Source organism: Balaenoptera borealis, assembly GCF_965194805.1.
Source record: "Balaenoptera borealis genome assembly, chromosome: 9".
NCBI classification, from domain to species: domain Eukaryota; kingdom Metazoa; phylum Chordata; class Mammalia; order Artiodactyla; family Balaenopteridae; genus Balaenoptera; species Balaenoptera borealis.
In genome coordinates, this window is record NC_138873.1 from 291,253 (window position 1) to 300,270 (window position 9,018).

The 9,018-nt window shown below is 51.3% G+C and overlaps 1 long non-coding RNA gene across 5 annotated transcripts in view; it reads left to right on the plus strand.

Moving 5' to 3' along the window:
- Window positions 1–8,793, plus strand: part of LOC309634757 — a 40,938-nt gene extending 32,145 nt beyond the window's left edge. For 4 of the 5 annotated variants that reach the window (XR_014248414.1, XR_014248415.1, XR_014248416.1 and 1 more), the window contains 2 exons: window positions 148–829; window positions 1,249–2,525. This is a non-coding gene — a long non-coding RNA (uncharacterized lncRNA). Of the gene's footprint in view, window positions 1–147; window positions 830–1,248; window positions 8,617–8,716 lie in introns of those variants that run through there. The other variant, XR_014248413.1, reaches the window with a different exon arrangement.
- The last annotated feature ends 225 nt before the right edge of the window (window positions 8,794–9,018 follow it).

Here is a 9,018-nt window from a genome sequence, read left to right on the forward strand (position 1 = left end):
CAACAGTGGCTTCGGCGCCTGGCACGGCCCGTGTCCATGGCGAGCGCAGCTGCTCACCGCGTCCTGGGTTCTCACTTAGCAGTGAGTTGGTGGTGGGTCCTCAGGCTCCTGGCTCGGTGCTTCCCCGAGCTCTTCATGTCTCCCCAGAGGCTCAGGTGGCTGCTGCCATTTTCCCAGAAAGAGAAGACTGGCCCAGGAGGCTCTGGGTGGGTGAGGTCGGTCGGTGGCCCAGGCTCCCGGGCTCACTGCTGAGCTGGGGCCACGAGGGCACCGGGCTGGTGAGAGAAGCCACCGGGTCCGCTGCTCCTTGGGCCGAGCCCTGCCTGCCCGCTGGTGACAACGAGATAAGATGCCTGAGACTACGGAGCCGTCGTGAGGTCTGAGCTGCCCACGCGTGTTGGTGTTCCTGGGGCCCTGAGACTCCCCGAGTCATTGTTTTGCACAAATGCAGCATTCTCCCGAGAGCAGCGCCCGCGGACCGTGCGCACGTGGACAGAGCGCGTGTGGGGCTGAGCGTGGTTCCTGCACCACGTCCCCCTGAGCGAGGGGGAGGCGTGGGCTCAGCCTGCAGGGAGGGGGCACGGGCATCGGCAAAGGCTTCCTGGAGAAAGTGCTCTGACGACTGACTGGGGTCTATTTTAAAGGGGGTGATACACTTATTTCCCCTTATTTGCTGCAAGCGAGTAATGGCAATTACCTTTCCTGAACTTCTGAAAAGCATAGATACACCATAGACATCCCCAAGATACTCCATGATTATTGGAGAAAAAGTCATTAATTATTTAACTTTTCTGGTTGAGAGAGGAAGACGAAGACCTGGAGAGAAGGGGTGAGTTGCCCACTGTCCCGGCCGCAGTAAGTTCTGGAAGTGAGAATAAGTCCCCTCCTGTTTGCCACACGCTCTAGCTACTGGTGGCATCTCTGCCACAGACAAAGACAAAAAACACAGGTGGAGAAGTTCACCAGAGCCATGACAACGCCCAGGCTCAGGAAGGTGGCGGCAGACCCCCATCTGCAGTCCCGGGGCCAGCGGCCCCTCACGTGGCTCCAGCAGGCGGTCACCACAGCCATGGCCTTGCGGTCTGGCCCTGATTACGCCCCTCTGTTTACTGCAGACAAACCTGCAGCACTTCCTCATGTAAATGAGCCCAGTCGCACAATGGGGCCTGTTGCTTTGCTGGGAAGTGCTGGCAGCAGTGGGGCTTTCGGGGCTGTCACTCTGGTCTTGTCCTCTCCTTTCTTCCCCAGGCCTCTGGATAACCAACTGGGAGATGGAAATGAGGGGGGCGTTCCTTGGCTGTTGAAGTGGGTGCATGTTTGTATCTGACAGAGCCACCCCCAGGGACAAGGTCTCATGTACTTACAAGAGGGTGGCGGGATCTAAAGCCCTTTCCGATCCTCAGTCGATGCTGACAGACAGGCGCTGGGAGCAGGAAGGGGGAGTGCTGCGCCATCCAAGAGAGCGCTGCGGTCCACCGTGGGCCACTTCTGCGAATCGTACTCCAGAAATCCATCTGGGACTGGGAACATGGCATAAAATACTAATATTTTGATTTTAATTATATCTTTTATCTAATAATTCAAGCATTAATATCATCCATTTGTTTTTGTCACATGTTCTGAGATAAATATCGTCATTACCACCACCACCATCACCACCATCACCATCAGCATCATTACCATCATCACCATCATCATCATCACCATCAGCACCACCATCACCATCAGCACCACTATCATCATCAACACCACCATCATCACCACCACCATTACCACCATCACCATCATCACCACCATCACCATCATATCATCACCATCAGCACCACCGTCACCATCAGCACCACTATCATCATCAACACCACCATCATCACCATCATCATCATCACCACCACCATTACCACCATCACCATCATCATCACCACCATCATCAAAAGACCTCTATCAAGAACCTGAGAGCACAATGTCCTTTGGCCTGCAAGATACAAAGAGAATCGCACAGATGTACTTGCCCGTTATGACTAAACGCTATTAGAAGGACAATAAGGCACCTGTAGCTCATATGTTTTTAGGACATGAAGAGAAATACAGAAACAACATGAAATAAGGATAAAGCAGAGTAACTCTGAGGGGAAAACACTTGTTTTGAGGAGAAAGATACACACATCTTAGGTGCAAACCCAGTGAAGTTCTACAACGAGCACCGTGGGATGATCATCAGCGGCCAGTTTCCAGGAGCTTGTTCCTTCTCCACTTTGTCACTATGTCCTTCCCCCTCAACCTTGAATAACCTGACTGCTAACCTTTAGATTAGCTTTTCCTGATTTTGAACTTTGTATGATTGGAATCAGACCATATGTATTTTGTGTATCTGGTTTCTTTCCCTCACACTATGTGAGATTTATGCTTGTTGGTGCCTGCCGTTGTAGATTCTTACTGCTGAAGATAAACCACAAATTATCCCTCTACTAACGATGAGCATTTGTGTGGCTCCCAGCTTTGGCCTATTAAAATAGCACTGCCGCGAACATGCTGTTTGATGGGTCTATACCTCAGGGCAGAATTGCTGGATCATCAGATAGGCACCTACTAAAGGCTTTGATTTCATGGATACTACCAAGTGGTTCCACAGGGTTGTACCAATTTACACTGTCATGGTGGTGAGTGAGAGTTTCAGCTTCTCTACCTCCTCACCAACACTTTGAGTAACTTTTTAAAGAGATGGCAACAGTAATATGTGGACAATTACAGTAATAGCAAAAGGAGTGCTTCGTAGAAATAATAACGGCAGATGCTTTGGACCATGAACATAGTAAATGACGATTTATTATATGACATAATAAGGATAAATATATCATCTAGCTGGGTTGTGAGTACCCAGCACCTAGCACAGTGCCATCCAATCTCGAAAATCAATAATTATGTGTTGGTGCCTCAGTATGGGTTCCGTGAGAAGAGCAGGGTCGCTAATCAGTGTCCCTGGATGAGACATTTGTTGTGGGGACTGTGGCAGAGCTGAGGGAACCAGTCTAGAAGGGAAATGGCGATCAGAGGATGCCACAACCTGTTGGTCTGAGAAGCTGAGCGTGTCCGGCCGCTGTGGATCGAGGGGACACCCAGGGAGACCCGAGGGGGCTGTGCTTCCGTGCGGTGTGCAGCCAAACACCCGGCGCTGGGCGTGGGGTTAGCGGCTGGGAAGAGTTGCTGGACACCGAGAGGAAGGGTGGAGGACAGCTGGAGCCTCCGGCCCCTCAGCTCCGTCCATCTCCGCCTCTGACTCGACGACCCTCAGGGCCACGGCGGCTGCTCCTCTTCTGCCTTCACAGCTCCTGCAAGTTCCTCTTTGCCAGCTCCCAGCCGACCCAGTGCAAACCACCAGAGTTCACTCAGTGTGGACCCAGCAACCACACAGACCTCTTGGAGTATACTTACCTTCCAAGTCAGGAAGGTTCGACCATAAGCATGCCGACCCTCTCCCCCGGGAGGGCACAGCACCCGAAGGTCGATCTGGGTGACCTTCCTTCCTCTTCAGGGCCACGCTCCCCTTGGACAGCCTGCGACTTGAGCATTGAGATGTCTCCTTAATCACTATTAACACCGCTTACACTGCATAGTGAGAAATGGGGGAAAGAAAGGAGAAAATGGCAAATATGTATGGAGACAAATTTGTATCAGAGTGAGGAGGAAATAACCATACTCACCGCAGCCCTTGCTTCTGCAGCTGGACACAGGGTCACAGCTGGCGTCTGGCTCCTCTCAGGCAGGACGCCCTCCGCGCTGGCTCTCAGCCAGCGCCTGTGCGGCCAGTGGTCCCCCCTGGGGTGTCGCAGGGCGTCCAGAAACAAAGACCACGATGTTTGGGGTGCAGGCTGTTTATTAGGGGTTAGCACCTGCGGAAGAAGGAGAGAAGCAGGGCTGGACCCAAGACCGCCGGGGTCTACGCCATGGGAAAGCTGCTCTCTGGGGGGCTGAAATGGCCAAGCCGTTGTCCCCCTTCAGTCACTGGGCTTGGGCTGCCCAAGAAGGGCATGGCCTCAGGTGAAGCTGACACCACCCAGAGGCTCTTCTCACATCCGGCAAGAGGGGTCTTCTCTCCCATGCAGAGGGGCGTCTCGCCAGAGCCGTCTGCACGCCCCAGACGGCGTCTCTCTCTGCCTCAGGCACGTGGCGAAGAGGGACCCCCGAGGGGCCGCAGGCTGAGCGAGGGGCCAGTGCCACCTGCTCCCGTGCTTTCCCGGGCCTGCGGGGTCTGGTGGGCCTGGGGAGACGCCGCCCAGACCCTCCCCTCAGGCTGCGCTCTCGGCACTTCAGGAGCTCTCGAGCCTCCCTTGGACACGGGGGCGGGCGGACTCCTGAGTGTGTGGCCAGCCCAGCTCTGCAGGGTCTACCGCCCCTGCCCTCCTCCTCCACCGGGACTGACCCAGGTGGGCGCGCTGCACTCCACGCCCATCTCAGCACCGGGAACCACCCAGGGGCGCGAACTTTCCGCTCCGACCCGTGGCCTCACATTTCGAGATGAGTAGCATTTGAAGATGTCTTTTTGCTGTTGATTCCCAAAGTCAGCGGTGGAGGTCAGAGCACGTGGTATTTATAACGTGGACTGCGTGGGGTACGTCCCGGACGCCCAAGCGATCACTCGTGCGCAGCGCCCTCCGCAGGGAGTCTTATGCCTGTGTTCTGGGGCGTCGTGCTCTGTGTCTCTCCGCGCAGGTGTCAGTTAGTACATCAAGCTGATCAGTCAAGTGGTTCAAACCTCTGACCTCCTCCCGTATTTCCCTGGTTCATCTCTCGGCTCCGGAGAGATCTGTGGACCGCACCCAACCCCCATCCCGCTCCCACGACCCTGATCGTCAGGAATCCGGTCGTTAGTTCAGGTCTTGCTGGGCGGATTTCAACGCTACCGTCCAACATGCTCACAGTCATATCTCCTGGGTGTATCTTCCTTCAGTCTTTCAGAAATATTCCTTTTTGTACTTTTTAATGCTTTTCACCTTAAATTCTATTTTGCCTGGTATTAATAGTGCTGCCCAGATTCCATTTTGGTAATATTTCCTATTCCTTTATTTTCTATTTTTCGCTTTTGTTTGAGCTTGTTATAATAAATGTATATATCTAGATTGCTTTTTTCTTATTTACAGTGAGGCGTGTTTCTTAACTGACTGATTGATCCAGTTTACAGTTTTTATGATTTCAGAAATATTTGTGCTTAATTCAGCCATCTTATTATATCTTCTATCTACTGTTTTTTCTTTACTTTTTTCTTTGCTTTTTTCTCTCCTTTTTGTATATTGATCTAGTTTCCTTTTTAATTTTATTCTTCTGTAGGTTTTAAAGTCATAGCGTACTTCTATTCTTTTAGTTTTTACCTTTATATTATTAAAACAAATACGTAGTTTTTTTCTAAAAATTTCTAAAGTAATAAGTATTTAAATTCTCCCCAGAGAGAAAATAAGAAAATTAGCATAATCATAATTCCCTCCACACTCATCAATCTGTTACTGCCCTGTTCACTGGGATTTTAGTTTCAGATTATTGTTTTTAAAAGTTTGTAAAAATCATTTTATTTTATGCTAGAAGTATTTTTAAAAGATTTTAAGGATAACATATTTAGGTACTGATGCATTTCATTAATTTATTTATTAATAAAACTTTATGTCTCGTTGCTTCTGTTGGATTAATTTTTCTTCTTATTTGAGCGCATTCTCTAGCAGTTCATGAAAAAGAGCCTGTGAGGAGTAGCCTTCTGATTCCTGGTGAGTCTGAAAGATTTTTTTTCTTAACCTTCATTGGATGATAGGTTGGCTAGAGTCACAATTCCAGATTCAAAATTCTCTTCCTTCAGTGCTTTGAAAACATTACTCCATTTTTCTTCATGTATCCAGGAATGATAATAATCTGATTGTACAGGACTTTTGCTTCTTGTGGAAAATAGGATTTTTTCTGTAGCTTTGAGGATTTCTCTTCTATTTCATGTTCTGATACTTCTCTCCAGAGCGTCGAGGGGTAAGTGAAACCTATTTATACTGCTTAGCATTTGATAGGCACTAAGAACTAACTTATTGTCAGGAAATTCTCAAGAATTGTTTCTTTATATACTGATTTCTCTGTAATTTCTCCATTGTTTCCTTGGAGAGCCTGAATGAACATGTGTCTCATCTCCCTTTCATGTCTTTTAACTTTTATACTATCTAGATTTCAGACATTCTGGGAAAATCCCTCAGCCTCCTTTCATGGCTCATTATTCACACTGTTGTTGTGTCCACTCTAAAATTCAAAACATAGATTGAATTTTTAAATTTCAACAGTTATGCTCTCAATTTTCAGTGCTCCTGTTTGGTTCTCTTTCCTCACTCCACCTTCTTGGTTTGGACACCACGTATCCTGTGTGTTAATGTTCTCCTCGGGTAGTGCCATCAGCTCTGCTTCCTCAGGCATCACTCTGCTCGTGTCTGCAGTCGACGTTCCTGTGCAGACACCTTCCCGTGTACAGCCTGCTCAGGGAAACGTCGAAGACTTTTCTTCTGGGCCTGATTCCTAGGTCAGCCTCAGTGGTCAGGGGGCAGGTGGTGGGCAGGCCATGCTGCTGAGAGGGGCCTCTGTATCTGCTTTCTCCACTTCTGCCCCCAACCCCCAGTTCTGCCTCGTCCCTGCTCTGCCTGCCTGGGTGAGGGCCAGGAGGAGGTGGGCAGCCCAGCTGCTTCTGCTGGGGGCCCCCGTGCACACCTTGCTGGTGTCCCCTCGGGTGCCCGCCCTGCTGTCCTCACCTCTGGGAGTGGAGGTCCCCCTGTGGCTGCTTGCTCCCGAGTGCTCTGGACCAGCGTTGGAGCGGCCCTGCATCTTTCCTCTGGTCTCTCGGGGTTCCTCGTGTGGGCGAACTCTGAGAATCCCTACTCCTTGTTTCTCTCCTCACGTTTGCTACTTTTTCCCCTATCCTTTCAGGATTTGAAATACAGATGAGGAGAGACTCAGCATATACTTGACTTGTAATCTTGATATTGAAAGCATTTCTATTTATTTAAAATATAATTAATAAGTTATAATCCATAAATAGTGGCATGTCTTCTTTTAAAACTGACTTTGCTATAAGGCTAATTCTGCCTATTCTGGAGGAATTATTTCTTAGAGGCATTGATAAAGAGACCAGTTATGTGTTTATATATGTCCTCAGAAGGTGGCAAATTTACATATTTATATAATATAAATTGACTGTAAAATTCTCTTCTTCTGAAGTGTGGTCTTCCTTTGGAGGAAAAGAAAGATCTACTAAAGAGTGACTCACAATCGTGGAATATTTGTGAGGAATCCTGCCTAGGTTTTGCATTTCTTGACATTTGCTCTAATTGTATATTACACATTTTAATCTAGTAATTCTGGCAATTGGTTGGCTTAATGGATTTAATAAAAATAGTTAAAAAATAGGAATGCAACACCATGCCAACATTTTAGCTGGTGCCAAGGACAAATATTTGTTCAGTGAATGAGCGAGGCCCGCCTGGGAGAGGCTCGCAGCTCCACTGCTAGATGCCAGCCCGGGAGGCACTTTTCACCTGGCTCTTAATCTCAGAGGGAAGTCAGTATTTAAGAGACCGTCACTTGCCTTTGTTCACCGTCACTAAATCGGTGTTTACCGTGTGTCTGCTCCAGGCATTCACCGTGTGGGCGAGGCCGCTGGAGCCTCAGCAGCTGCCAAGGCCCTGGCCCGGCTGGGGCCGCAGGCAGGCGCTGCTTCCTGATGGACGCGCTCTCCTCGCGCGCGTGATGAGAACAGCCCACGGGCTCCTCGGGGCCTGACGCCCACCGCTCCTGCTGGGGTGGCCCTGTGGGCTGGGCACACCCACCCCAGCCCTGGGTTTCTGCGTGGGTAGGACTCTGCTGGCAGGGGACATGCCGGGCGCTCAGCGGCCAGCCAACATCGTGCCAGTCACCGCTGAACACGCGCCCTTTGCCTGGAAGGCGCCCTTTGGCCTGAGAGCCCAATGGGCACAGAAGGAGGTGCTGTCCCCCCGTGTCCAGACTGCCGCTGTCCCCACTCATCCAAAGGGTTCCTTCCAAGAACGAAGGCTGAGAACCACGCGATTCTGGGCTGTAGGGACCTTAGCGACACTGCTCTGCCCGCAATCTTGCTGCCCTCAGCAGAGAAGAAGCAACAGGCCCAGAGAGGCCCAGGGACCGGCTGGCGGCCACACAGCAACTGCAACCCTGGGTCTGGGCCCCTGTCCTTCTCTCCGCCGCAACCTGCGAAGGCGCGGCTCCTGGGCGGGTGCTTGCTGAGTGAGGAGACTTCAGTCAGGTCAGGGTCAGCCCCAGACAGTGCCCGAGAGAAGCCAGTTGAGGGTGTGGCCTGGGGGCGTTGCTCGGCTGGGGCCCGGGACCCTCACTGCTCTCTGAGCCCCTGCAGAGCAGCCTGGGCCCGGGGGCGGCATGTCCAGCAAGGGGTGGCACAGAGAGCCACGGATCTGAGGGGACAGTAAACCCCGATGCTACCGATGAAGTGCTGATAAGGAACGAAGACAGCAGTGGTCGGGGACCCCTGAGGGGGAGCAAGCCCTGCGAAGCCAGGGGGGAGCGGGGGCAGCTCGTGCAGCCCCCAGACGGGCTCCCGGCAAGGCCAGCCACCGCGTAAGTGACTTACGGTCCCAGGGGTGGTGAGGTTACGAGTCCATCTGGCTGGGCCCTGGTGCCCAGTGTTTGGTCAAACACCACTCTAATTGCTGTGAAGGTATTTTTAGGCGAGATCAACCTTAGAATTGGTGGACTTTGCCTCAAGCAGACGACCCTCCATGGCGGGGGTGGGCCTCACCCAAGCAGTTGAAGACAGTAGAGAAAAGAATGGAGTTTTTCCAGGAAAGAAGTGATTCTGCCTCAAGACGGCAACATAGAAATCCTGCCTGAGGGTCCAGGCTGCCGGGCCGCCCTGCGCCCTTCGCGCGTGTCAGCCGCGAGGACGACGCGCGTCAGTTCTTTAAGATAACTCGCTCACACACACACACACACACACACACTGCTCTCACACACACACAC